A 14590-nucleotide genomic window follows, 5' to 3' on the forward strand; every position below is an offset into this window, starting at 1 on the left:
GGAGGGAAAATTCTGCACCGCAGCCTAATTTTCGCACATTTATTTTCCGCAACGTCTGAACGAAGTTTCCTAAAAATGGATAGAAACAAATGTAAAAAACGGCTGCTGCAGAATTCCACTGCGGACTGTCCACAGCGGAATTCCACAGCAAATCCGCCACGTGTGAATGTGCCATAAAGTGTCCACACTTATATTTTCCCAGGGTCCCATGCCACTTATCTGTCCTATTACTTGTTCATCACTACCATCATATAGTGCACACTAAACTCCGATATCCAGGACCTTTGGTAATAAAGTTCTGCCATAGTAAGCATTACTTTCTCCTTAAGGGGAATACCAACCATAGGATGTCATATACTGTGTTCCACAAATTATAAAATGACATCGCGCAGTTTAAGAAATGGAAGCTGAGCTCTGATTGGTTGCTATCGGCAACTACTCCACTTTTTCTTTGCACTAGTTTTGATAAATGTCTCCCATTGTTTTCCAAATCAGGTAATGTCTGATATTAAAATACAGATGATATCTATGCAGCCCCTTACCTTACTGCCTACATTCTTCACCTGGAGCTTTTAGGCTATTTGCACACAATCAGGATTTGCCGTCGGCAAATCCGGCGTGTATTTTTCAAAGAATCCGCAGCAGAAATCCAAGGCTGACACTCAAATTTTTGCTGCGGTGTGCCAGCGGATTGTAATTCAATGGGGCTAATCCGCAGCTTTTTCCCACTGCATGTGAATGGGGTATAAAATACTCGATTCACTTGCATTGGATGTGGAATGACAGCAGATTTCATGGGGATTTAGGAGCAGAATCTGCACCTATATCTTCACCAAATCCTATTTGTGTGAACATCGTTTTAATCTTCAGGACTATTAAGGGGGTGTTCTTCTTTAACTTTGTCTTCAGACACCAGTTGGAGTAGTCCACCTAATCCCATTAAAGATATCTGTTATAAATGTAAAGACAAGCAATCAGATTATCATAGGAGGGGATCATCTCAGACAAGCTGCTTCACTGTCTGCATCACATCTTTATTCTGCTTGTCTGCCATAGTTGCTTTTGAGCAGTTAAAAAGATCTCATGTCTACGGCTGAATCCGTCATATCAAACCCCCCTGAATGATCAGTATTACCTCCTAATATAGAAATATGCTGAAAGTTTTTAAGAACATAGTACCTGTTTGTATAAATATTCTGAGCTATTGAAATGGTTAGGTACCTTGTAATACAGGGTGAAATAATTGACCCGCAAACTTAAAGAGGCTCTGTCACCAGATTTTCAAACCCCTATCTCCTATTGCAGCAGATCGGCGCTGCAATGTAGATAACAGTAACGTTTTTTTTTTTTTTAAACAAGCATTTTTGGCCAAGTTATGACCATTTTTATAATTATGCAAATGAGCCTTTCTTAAGTACAACTGGGCGTGTTTAAAGTTATGTCCAAGTGGGCGTGTATTGCGTGTGTTACATCTGGGTGTGTATTGTGTGTGTACATCTGGGCGTTTTTACTTGTTTTACTAGCTGGGCGTTGTGAATGGAAGTGTATGATGCTGACGAATCAGCATCATCCACTTCTCTTCGTTACCACCCAGCTTCTGCCAGTGCACAAACACACAGCGTGTTCTCGAGAGATCACGCTGTGACGTCACTTCCTGCCCCAGGTCCTGCATCGTGTCGGACAAGCGAGGACACATCGGCACCAGGCGACAGAGGCTATAGTTGATTCTGCAGCAGCATCGACGTTTGCAGGTAAGTCGATGTAGCCTCTGTCGCCTGGTGCCGATGTGTCCTCGCTGGTCCGACACGATGCAGGACCTGGGGCAGGAAGTGAGTGACGTCACAGCGTGATCTCTCGAGAACACGCTGTGTGTTTGTGCACTGCCAGAAGCTGGGTGTTAACGAAGAGAAGTGGATGATGCTGATTCGTCAGCATCATACACTTCCATTCACAACGCCCAGCTAGTAAAAGAAGTAAAAACGCCCAGATGTACACAAACAATACACGCCCACTTGGACTTAACTTTAAACACGCCCAGTTGTACATAAGAAAGGCTCATTTGCATAAATATAAAAATGCTCATAACTTGGCCAAAAATGCTCGTTTTTGAAAAAAAAAAAAACGTTACTGTTATCTACATTGCAGCGCCGATCACATGCAATACGAGATAGGGGTTTGAAAATCTGGTGACAGAGCCTCTTTAAGCATTTATAAAGATTCCAGGATGTGATATGTGGCACAAAATCTGTAATTATTATATGACTTGAAACATACCATCACCCTCATCACTTAATGATATGGTGTTCATCCTGCTTCAGCTACTTTTAGCCTGTGGCTGTAATAAATCATTGATATATCCTCAAAGAAGGAAACAAACAGAACATATTATTATTACCTACAGAAAAATATTTCTTAAAGGGTAACTAAACTTTCAAAAACGTTTGACATGTCATAGTGACATGTCAGAAGTTTTGATTGGCGGGGGTCCGAGCACTGAGATCCTAACCAATCACTAAAAAGAAGCTGCAGAAGCACTCGGGTGAGCGCTGTGCCGCTTCGCAACTGATCTGCTTTCCTCGGAAAGCCGAGCAAGTGGTGCATGGACTCAGTAGAATCTCTATGAGCCCGTGCACCAGTTGCTCGGCTTTTCGAGCGCTTCCTCCTCTTTGTTTTAGGCATCGGTGGGGGTCTCAGTGCTCGGACCACCACCAATAAAAACTTCTGACATATCACTATGACATGTCAAAAGTTTTTTGAGCGTTTAGTTACACTTTAACCTCTCACAGCATACTTCCAGCCAAAAATCAAACCTTACAATCCTGCGTTTTTTCAGCTTTTTCTTCTTGTCTTGCCTTACCATTTAGCACTAGAAGATGTGTAAAATTTGATATATTATGTGTCTGCCGTGTTGATTTCTCGGTCACCTGCACATTCCTTGGTCACTACTCCTTTCTCCCTTGACAATGTCATCCAGTAATTAACTCTTCCATAGCTATATCCCTCTCATCAGTGCCATGGATGCATTGATATAGAGGACTTCAGTCATACCTTATAATGAGCACAGTTCTCTATCACTTCTTCCACAGCAGGGGTTGTGGCAGCTCAGTCTTTGCATAGTAAAGGTATGTTCACCCGTGGCAGATTTGTTCTATACAGTACATGTGAATGGGGTTCTTTCTGCAGCATGTACATGTACTACTGCAAGCCCCATTCAGATGAATGGGTCAGTGTGTAAATCTATCCTAAGGCTGGGATTCCCATAGGTCGGATACACTGTATAAAAATATGCAGTGTAAATTACCTAGAACCCGCAGCGAATTCCGCCTGAAAAATTGCGCCAAATTGTGATGCAGGTTTTCGGGCCGAGATTTGGCTTAAAAAAAAAGTCTGTCCTTACCCCAGGCCGTTGTCATGGCGGCACGTCCCTCTGTTGTCCGTGCCGTCTGGCCTCCTTGAATGATTCTGCAGCCCATGAGAACGCTGCAGCCTGTGATTGGCTGCTGCAGTCGCATGGGATGAAATGTCATCCCAGGAGGCCGGCCTGGACAAAGAACAGAAGAAAGTGTCGCTATGACAACGGCCGGGTGTGAGTATAGACTTTCTAAATTAATTTAAACAAAAAAAGGCTTTTATTTACTTCTTTTCTTTCGATTTTTGCAGTGGATTTGCAGTATTTCCTCTGCAAAAGTCATAACACTTGGCTATTTGTTGCGGGTTTTACATCCCCATTGAATTCAATGGGGAAAACCTGCAACAGAAAAGCAATGAATACACAGCATAATTTGACATTCTGCAGATATAAATTCCGCACCGCAGGTAAATTTTTGAACGTTTTCGCTGCAGATTTTTTCTGCAGCCTGTGCATGAGATTTGCTAAATCTCATTCACTTTGCTGCTACTGTAAATGCTACGGAATTTTCGCACAGAATTCCGCTGCGGAAATTCAGCATTTAAGCTACGTGGGAACACAAACTTAAAGGGACAAAGCCAAGGAATTGCACCTTGAGCAAATAAATTGCAGATATTTAGAGGGAGGGGAGGAGAGGCCAGTGAATGTGTTGGTGACCAGGAAATCACAGCAGCTACATAGGAGATAAAGTTTTACACAGACTTTATGGTGCTGAATGAAGAGGTAAGTCGGGTCTGGAGAAGAAAAAGTTGAGCTATGAAGAAAAACAGTGCACAGATACATCCAGATCCAGAGCTTCAGTAACACTGTGAGGTTTGTATTTTTGGTTGGAGGTTAAAGTGCAAATTTGAATAGACACATCCTATTCAAAGTTGTAATTATGTATGCTGCCATTGGCACGGTGTGTGTTCAAAAAACCCCAATACTCCCCCAATGTGCTTATTCTCCATTATCCCACACCTCCTTATTCATTATTTGTATAGGGAAAACCTAGTGCTATTGTTTCTGCATGTCAAAATCCCTAAATGCCCTTTTACACTGGGCGATTATCGGGCAGACCAGCTTTTATAGAACGCTCGTTCCCGATAATTGCCCTGTGTAAACAGAGCAGCGATAAGCAGATGAACGAGCAAACGCTCGTTCATCTGCTGATCGTATTGTTTTAAAAAACGGAAATCTTATCGTTGTTGGCAGCGCATCTCCCTGTGTAAGCAGGGACACGCGCTGCCGATATGATGATGATGATGTATGGGGACGAGCGATCGGAGTAACGACCGCTCGTCCCCATACATAGCTACTTGTGACAGGAGCAAACGAGTACGGATCAATGAGCTGTTTCGTTGATCAGTGCTCGTTGCACCAGCCGGTGTAAAAGGGCCTTAACAGTGCCTGGGCCGCTTATGTCAGGGACTGCAACTACAGAGGTTGGAACCACTTATGTACAGCACTGGCTGCTTATCTTTATAGGATGCACTATACATAGATTCCTATTGACAAAACCTGTGTATAAACACCCCCACCCTCACTAGCAGCAGCAGTCCCTAGGACCAGCTTTCAGGGACTGCATTTTAACCTAGGTCCTGATAGCATAGTGTAGGTAATACAGGAGCCCTAAAGATGTCAAATCAATGAGTTCAATATAATAAATACTAACTTCATATAAGATCTTTTTAGATTTTTTTCTTTATCCTTTTGCTATGGTATGTTGTAGTAAAACAAGACTCAATGTGAAAGGTTTCTTCACTTTAGTAAATGCAGGTTGGCAGCTTGGCTTGAATGTCTTGCTCTCGTGTATAGGCAGTAACGTAGCTTTACTATGAGAAATGTGAGCCGACTGTAGCAAAACAATGTTCAGCAACGTAATAATCCCTGGATACTTACAGGTTATTCTTTTTGTGCTTTTATTTCTTTTTTACTGAACGTGTCGATTTATATCTTGAATATACTAATGTTTTGTTAAATGCAAAGGTCTTTTACTTTTTTATATAAACTGTTCTTGTTTTTATTACAAAGTTCTTTTTCTAAACTCCGCATGTTTTTGAATTCTTAAAAGTCATTTTAATATATTTTCTTCAAAATAACAATCTTTGACTGTGTTCTTGTTTTTGAAGTTGTGTCTAAAACATCTAAAATAGTGAATATTGAACGTTTAAAAATAAAAGTGAAAATTATGTAAGTGAAGTATATTTTTAGGATTATTAATTCTCTACATATATTTTAATGGTGTTAAATATTTTGAATACCTAGCACACATAGTAGAGCAAGATTCCTTTAATCTGACATCAATGGGACCTGATAGATGTCAGATTATCATATATTCTGGACTATCAAACGGTCAAATAAAAGTATGAAATACTCAGTTGTAATGAAACCTTTAGGAAGAAGTGGCATATTATCAGACTTTCTGGATTATTTCATACGGCATTAAAGGATTTTCACTGTACTGTGTAACCCTGAGTTGTCCTTTAAGGTTATGTTCACACAGGGTGAATTCAATGGGGGAAACCTGCAACAAGAAAGCAGCAATTATACAAATACAATTGAAATGCTGCGTACAGGGCCGCCATCAGGGGGGTATTAGGGGTAGTGGTGTGAGGGGCCCGGCCAAACCTAACTGAAAGGGGGGCCCGGCAACTGCCGCAACACTCTTTTGGTAGGAAAAAACGGGCCCCTGTAATGGGGCCCGTTTTTTTCACCAAAAGAATGTCGTGAGCTGCTGCTGCTGCGGGCCCCCTCCCCTCGTCATGGGGGGCCGTCAAACAGTCCGCCCGCGCGCGCACCCGATCGCGCGCACAAGGAAACTCCCGCGCGTGCGCACTCGCGAGCGCGCACCCACGAACGCCCGCACTGGAGACCGCCCGCGCGCGCACCCGCGATCGGCCACGCGCACCCGCGATCGGCCGCGCGCGCACCCGCGAACGAAGCGCGCGCAGCCGCGGACACACATGGACAAAACTTACCTGGAGCCTGGCTGGAGGTGAAGGACTGGACGTCTGGACCGAAGACCTCGCCTGGAAGACATCGCCGGAAGAGGACTTGAGTGGGAGCATCTCTTCTGACACGGTGAGTCAATTATCTCAAAGTGCTGTTTATGTTTGGCCCTGTTCACACAGTATTTTGCAGGCAAAAAAAAATCTGCCTCAAAATTCCTTAAAGAATTTTGAGGCAGATTTTGACCTGCCCACACTATCTTGCCGCGTTTTTTTGCTGTGTTTTTTGCTCGCGGCGATTGAGGACAGCAGACAAAAAAACGCAGCGAAAAATGCATTTTCTGCCTCCCATTGATTTCGATGGGAGGTCAGAGGCGGAACCGCGGCAAGAATGGACGTGCTGCTTTTTCTTTTTTCCGCAACTGGCTCCCATTGATTTCAGATTACATCAATGGGAGGCGGTTTTGGAAGTTTTTTGGTGCTGATTCTGACGCAGCGTCCGAGTCAATATCAAGGCCAAAAAACTCTGTGAACTTGGCCTTATTGTTAGGGCTTATTCAGACGAACGTGTAATACATCCGTGCAACGTGCATGATTTTCACGCGCCTCGCACGGACCTATGTTACTCTATGGGGTCGTGCAGACGGTCAGTGATTTTCACGCAGCGTGTGTCCGTGTGTCCGCTGCGTAAAACTCACGACATGTCCTATATTTGTGCATTGTTCGCGCATCACGCACCCATTGAAGTCAATGGGTGCATGAAAATCACGCCCAGCACTTCCGCAGCCGTATAAACTATGAATGAAAACAGAAAAGCACCACGTGCTACAAACATACAAACAGAGTGTCATAATGATGGCGGCTGCGCGAAAATCACGCAGCCGCGCATCATACGCTGCTGACACACGGAGCTGTTATGGACCTTTTGCATGCGCAAAACGCCACGTTTTTTGCGCGTGCAAAAAGCACATGCTCGTGTGAATCCGGCCTTAGGGTAGGAACACACTAGGCATGAACGCTGCGGATTTTATGCAACACATTTTATTGTGGATAATCCGCAGCGTATCACAGTCGCAGCCGAGTGGATGAGATATGAACAAATCTCATCCACACGCTGCAAAAATAATGGACCTGCAGTGTGACTTTTGGCTTTTTAAGTCGCAGCGTGTCAATGTATTCTGTGGGATCGCTGCTCCTCTGTTGCGGAAATGCTGCGGTTCTGCCGCAAAAATCACACATGAGAAAAAAAAAAGGTACTTTTTTAAATTGATAAAAAGTTTAGACTTGCCCCGGCCGTAGTCCTGGTGACGCGATCCTCTATTCTTAGCGCAGCCCGGCCTCCTGTCATGACGTTTCATCCCATGTGACTGCTGCAGCGGTCACATGGTCTACAGCGTCATCCCAGGAGGCGGGGCTACATTCAGAAGAGAGAGATGCGTCACCTAAACTACGGCCGGGGCAAGTCTAAACTTTTTTTCCCTGCAGGATTCCCGCAGCGGACACGCCTCCCGAAACCTGCGCCACTATTTGGTGCGGTTTTGCTGGCAGAATTCCCTGCGGCTACCGGGGCGGATAAGCTGTGTAGTTTTACTCAGCATATCCGCCTAGTGTGTCCCTTATGATGTCGCTCCTGGAGCTGCTGCCGGTCTCTAAATAGGCAGTTGGTTCAGTAGAATTTGGAATTATTTTTTTTTTGTGAACCAGCTTAAAAAAATACAAAACTTTTGTGTTAGGGCCTGTTCACATCACCGTTCGCTTCCGTTCCGGGGTTCCGTCTGAGGTTTCTGTCGGGTGAACCCTGCAACGGAAAGTGAAAGTGACAGCTTCCGTTTCCATCACCATTAGCGCAGTCGACTGCGCTATTGATTCCGTCCGAAAACCAGCCGGAATGGTGACGAACGGAAACCATTAGCGATGTTTCCGTCACCATTGAGATCAATGGTGACTGAAACGGAAGCTGTGCTGTCACTTTCACTTTCTGTTGCGGGGTTCACCCGACAGAAACCTCAGACGGAACCCCGGAGCGGAAGCGAACGGTGATGTGAACAGGCCCTAACACAAAAGTTTTGTATTTTTTTAAGCTGGTTCACAAAAAATAATAATTCCAAATTCTACTGGACCAACTGCCTATTTAGAGACCGGCAGCAGCTCCAGGAGCGACATCATAAGGGACACACTAGGCGGATATGCTGAGTAAAACTACACAGCTTATCCGCCCCGGGAGCCGCAGGGAATTCTGCCAGCAAAACCGCACCAAATAGTGCCGCAGGTTTGGTGCAGGGAAAAAAAGTTTAGACTTGCCCCGGCCGTAGTTTAGGTGACGCATCTCTCTCTTCTGAACGTAGCCCCGCCTCCTGGGATGACGCTGTAGACCATGTGACCGCTGCAGCAGTCACATGGGATGAAACGTCATGACAGGAGGCCGGGCTGCGCTAAGAATAGAGGATCGCGTCACCAGGACTACGGCCGGGGTAAGTCTAAACTTTTTTATAAATTTTAAAAAGTGCCTTTTTTTTTTTTCTCATGTGTGATTTTTGCGGCAGAACCGCAGCATTTCCGCAACAGAGGAGCAGCGATCCCACAGAATACATTGACACGCTGCGGCTTAAAAAGCCAAAAGCCACACTGCAGGTCCATTTTTTTTGCAGCGTGTGGATGAGATTTGTTTAAACCTCATCCACTCTGCTGCGACTGTGATACGCTACGGATTCTCCACAATAAAATGTGTTGCATAAAATCCGCAGCGTTCATGCCGAGTGTGTTCCTACCCTAAGGCCGGATTTACACAAGCGTGTGCTTTTTGCGCGCGCAAAAACGTGGCGTTTTGCGCATGCAAAAGGTCCATAACAGCTCCGTGTGTCAGCAGCGTATGATGCGCGGCTGAGTGATTTTCGCGCAGCCGCCATCATTATGACACTCTGTTTGTATGTTTGTAGCACGTGGTGCTTTTCTGTTTTCATTCATAGTTTATACGGCTGCGGCAGTGCTGGGCGTGATTTTCACGCACCCATTGACTTCAATGGGTGCGTGATGTGCAAACAATGCACAAATATCGGACATGTCGTGAGTTTTACGCAGCGGACACACGGACACACGCTGCGTGAAAATCACTGACAGTCTGAACGGCCCCATAGAGTAACATAGGACCGCGCGAGGCGCGTGAAAATCACACACGTTGCACGGATGTATTACACGTTCGTCTGAATAAGCCCTAACAATAAGGCCCAGTTCACAGAGTTTTTGGGCCTTGATATTGACTCGGACACTGCGTCAGAATCAGCACCAAAAAACTTCCAAAACCGCCTCCCATTGATGTAATCTGAAATCAATGGGAGCCAGTCGCGGAAAAAAGAAAAAGCAGCACGTCCTTTCTTGCCGCGGTTCCGCCTCTGACCTCCCATCGAAATCAATGGGAGGCAGAAAATGCATTTTTCGCTGCGTTTTCTGTCTGCTGTCCTCAATCGCCGCAGGCAAAAAACGCGGCAAGATAGTGTGGGCAGGTCAAAATCTGCCTCAAAATTCGGTGCGCGGTTCCAGGCGGGTGCGCATGCGCGGGAGTTTGCGGGTGCGCGTGATCGGTCGCACGGGCGGCGGTGTTTGACGGCCCCCATGCTACCCAGGGCCGCCATCAGGGGGGGTATTAGGGGTACTGATGTGAGAGGCCCGGCCAAACCTAATTGAAAGGGGGGCCCGCAGCTCATGACATTCTTTTGGTGAAAAAAACGGGCCCCATTGCAGGGGCCTGTTTTTTTTCTACCAAAGGCAAGTCGCGGCAGTTTGCCGGGCCCCCCTTTCAATTAGGTTTGGCCGGGCCTCTCACATCAGTACCCCTAATACCCCCCCTGATGGCGGCCCTGGGTAGCATGATATAGTGCTGGACGGAGTACCGTTAACAGGCGGTGCCACGGTAGGGGGGCCCAGAAAATTTAGCTGTAGGGGGCCCTGAAATTCCTGATGGCGGCCCTGGCTGCGTATATGCTTCATCATTTACTCAGCCTGTGGATGAGATTGGTCAAATCTCATCCACTTTTTCTGCTACTGTATTATGTTGCGGATTTCCTGCAACTAAAATCTGCAGTATTTATGCTACGTGTGAACTTACCCTTAATGTTCTTTCAGCCATTCCTGAGTTAACCTAATCATCCGCCTACACAGGGACCAAATGCTGGATACTAATACTACCACAAATGGCTTGCCACAAATGTCACTGTCACACAGTTTCCAACAGACCATGAATGACATATAAATTTGCAGTGATAGAGCTCATGCACACTATCATATTGCAGGTCTGCACAACCTCCAGATTGTACAGAACTATAATACAGCACCCACAGAAATCCATTGGGACCTGCTTTACCTCCGTATGCGTCCGCATTCATACGGAGGCTCACAGAAGTTTATTCTGCCAGATTAATGCCGTAATACATAGTTATTTTCCCAACAGAATCATTGCTTCTATGCGAGAATATCTCCATACAGTGCTGAACAGAGGCACCGTGCCAGAGTGCGCAACCGGAGGGACTCTTTGTGCCTTCGTACTGGCTCTGCCCACATGGCTCTGAACGCATGGCTCTGCCCACATGGCTCTGCTGTGTTCCTCTGGCCTTATACAGTTACTTCTTTCTACCATTACTTGCTTTCTCACTTCTACTGCTCTGCCTATGTAAGTGTCATCACTTTAGTTCTAGAATTCTATTTCTGAAAATTAGAATGAACAGTTCCATACGATGACTCCTGTAGAAGAACAAAAACAGTGCATGGAATTTTGGGGTGACATATAGAAAAGTGAATTCATAAATAGACAAGACATTTTGTAATTATTAAGAGTAAGCAATGCTGCTGCCGTGATCCATTGTTGCAATCTAAGGGCGACTCTGGGAATTGCTCTTTGACTGTAGCCTTTTTTTTCATTATCTTTACTCTTTAAATGAACTTTAGCTAAGCATATTCCTGGAGGACAAGTGAATAATGACAAATAAAAAAAAAAAACAAACTCACAATTTCTAGGCGAGCAGCATTCCTTCTCCGTTCTAACCTGTAACATTTTCCCCAAGGATCCTCGTGTCCTTTGAAATATCTTCAGACAATGGTAAACAGAGACCAGAAGAGCATTGTTTGAATTGAATCCAGAATAAAAGAAGATAGAATAAGGAAAGGTTAGTATATAAAGGAAAGATCATTTTAGTTTCTTGTAATTTGTTTTATTATTACCAATTAAGTTTCCAAACAATAAATGCTCTGGAATTATATACAAATAAACAATAATAAATACGGCCGACAGCTAGTTATATAATTGTAGCAATATAGAAGAAGACCCGACACTAAAAAATTTTTTAGTAGATGAAAGGATATTTTTAACCCCAAAAGGACCGAGCCATTTTTCATGTTTTAGTTTCGCACTCCCCGCGTTCCAAGAGCAATAACTTTTTTATTTTTCCGTCAATAAAGTCGTGTGAGGGCTTATTGTTTGCGGGAGGAGTTGTAGTTTCTAATAGCACCGTTTAAAGTACCATATAATGTACTGGCAAACGGAAAAAATTATTTTCGGGCTGAAATTGGAAAAAACTGTGATTCCTACATTGTCTTTGGTTTTCGTTTTTTACGGCTTTTGCCGTGCGGTGAAAACAACAACATAACTTTATTCTGCGGCTACAGTGATACCAAATTTATATAGGTTTTTCTATATTTTACTACTTTAAAAAAACAAAACTTTTTGTAAAAAATAAAACTGTTTTGTTTCATCACATTCTGAGAGCCGTAACTTTTTTATTTTCCGTGGATTGAGCGGTGTGAGGGATTTTTTTTTCCAGGACGAGCTGTAATTTTTATTTGTACCATATTTTGGTACGTACGTACAACTTTTTGATCACATTTTATTTAAAAAAAATTAGCGAACTAAGGTGATATTTTTTGGTTTTACGGCGTTCACCGTGCGAGTTAAGTAATGGTTTTTTCACTACTAATAACTTTATGAAACTTTTTTTTTGCACATTTTAGTAGTCCCCCTAAGGACATGAACCAGCGATTGTTAGATCCTGGTTCAATATACCACAATACTAATGTATTGCAGTATATCGTCATTTTCACAGGCTTTTCTTAAGCAATGCCAGAGACAAAGCTTGACAGAGGCAGAGAAAAGGCAGACCTGGGGGCCTTCATTAGGCCCCTGGGCTGCCATGACAACCACCAGCGCCCCCTGATCGCGGTGTGGGGGCACCGATGAGTTGTCGGAGGGGACTGCCCCCTTGTTTCAACGCTTCAGCCCATGAGCGTGCTCCATACTTCTCTATGACGCTCATCACGTACATGTATGTGATAATGTGTCAAGGGGTTAATTAGCAATCGACAGAACAAATAGTGTAATGTTTCGGTCAAGAATAGACATTTATCAAACCGGAACAGGTCAGCAATGGTAAAAAAAAAAATATGACATTAGGCACCTTTAAAGAACCTGGTTGCTGTACTCTAGGTAAGTGGTGTCCTGTAGATTGCGAACTACCAGTTTACCTCAGAGAAGTGACCAAGAGATCTAAATGTTTGGCCACCGGACTATTTATCTGCTGTTTTATACACAAGTGGGAAAACTGTCACTATAGTGTCACGTTTCGTCTTTCAGCATGCATGTCACCAGCATTTTCTAGGGAAAAGATCAGTATTGAGTTATATAGGCTTGCAAAGATTGACCAGCCGGCGTGGCTCACACACACAATGATGTCTGCTATAGTACAGGGCAGAGGAGATGGGCAGGACTGCACATATACAATGAAGGATGCAGAAAGTTATCAGTCACTATTGTGAACAAGTGTGAACAAGTGTGTGCCAATCAGTACCGGAGTAAGTTCTTAGGACCAAAATGCTCTCTAGCAAGATTCTGATCAACCAAAGTAATAGTAACGCATACAGGACCAGCGCTCCATGGATACCTGAACTTTAATCAATGATAGCTCAGTACTACAAGTACTGTTCTGTATACATGTACCATGGGTTGTAGTTGGTTTTCAGCTGTACCAGCATGCAATTTAAGATGCAAACTGGGACTTGGAGAGCCGTAAGGGCACATTCAGACGCGGCGGAACTGCTGTTGAATTCCGCTGTGGACAGTCCGCAGTGGAATTCTGCAGCAGCCTTTTTTTTACATTGGTTCCTATAAATTTGTAGGAAAGTTAGTTCAGACGTTGCGGAAAATAACTGTGGAATTTAGGCTGCGGTGCAGAATTTTCCCTCTGCAGCATGCTCATTATGTTGCGGAGAAGAAGCGGAATTTCACTGCGGATTTCAGCCTTTGCAATGCAAAAACTGAAATCTGTGGCAAGTCCGCTGTGATATCTGCAACGTCTGAATTACCTGTCAAATATGCAAATGTTGGTGCAGATTCGTTGCGTAATTGCCCCAAATCTGCACCAACATTTGCAGCGGAAAAATTCCGCCACGTCTGAACATGGCCTAACAGTTACATATATAGAAAGTACATATAATCAAAACTGGATTTACATTTCAGGAGCCTGTCCCATGAATATAACCACACTCAATGTCAGTCTTTACTCATCTAAAAGTGTAGATTCATTTTTGGCATGCCACAGGTAAACTTACACTTTAATATTAGTATGTCTCCTAATAAATGTACACTAATAAATATGTACCCTATAATGAATGTATGTCCCATTAGTAAAGTTATCTTCCGGTAGAATGGAATTCCTACATTTTTAGACTCACATGGTAATAAGAGATGATACCGATGTCAAAATGCAAGATTCGGAATTTAGGTTGCAGGTGCCTCGTGGCTGTTGAAAATTCAGCTTTGATCAAAGAAAATAATATATAGATAGCTCCCCAGTGAACTGTGATGTAAAAGACATCGGTGATGACATCATAGGGAGGAGGAAGCTGCTGCATACAGAAGATTTCGGCTCCTCCTCTCACAGCAGTCAGTGGCGAGTGCAGTGTCCAGACTAGAACATTCATTCATTTCTTCCTTCAAACCTTGTGAAACCGATTATTGTCCTTGAATATAAAGTCTCTTTTCATATAGTTAGAAACTTTTGCAGCAATGTAAATATAAAGCATTCTCCCCCTGTGTGTGAACACTTTACGTTATTTAATTATTCGTACAGTTCAGGTCACACAATTTGATCTTGTCGAAGTTTCATTCTGTTCCCAGTAAAACTGTGTATTATTGCACTGATTCAACATCCTGTCCTCTGGAGAGGTCTAAAGCTTCTATTTTTTGCTTGTTTTACTTTTTAGAGGCTGT

General features: G+C 43.9%; 1 long non-coding RNA gene across 1 annotated transcript; it reads right to left on the reverse strand.

The window, feature by feature from the left end:
* Window positions 1-10692: 10692 nt before the first annotated feature.
* LOC142759369 (uncharacterized) lies at window positions 10693-14138 on the reverse strand. Its single transcript, XR_012883128.1, has 3 exons — window positions 14053-14138; window positions 11338-11416; window positions 10693-11073 (listed from the first exon to the last, which is right to left on the reverse strand). It is a non-coding gene; the product is annotated as an uncharacterized LOC142759369 (long non-coding RNA).
* Window positions 14139-14590: the final 452 nt, after the last annotated feature.

This window comes from Rhinoderma darwinii, chromosome 4 (genome assembly GCF_050947455.1).
Source record: "Rhinoderma darwinii isolate aRhiDar2 chromosome 4, aRhiDar2.hap1, whole genome shotgun sequence".
Classification (NCBI taxonomy): Eukaryota; Metazoa; Chordata; class Amphibia; order Anura; family Rhinodermatidae; genus Rhinoderma; species Rhinoderma darwinii.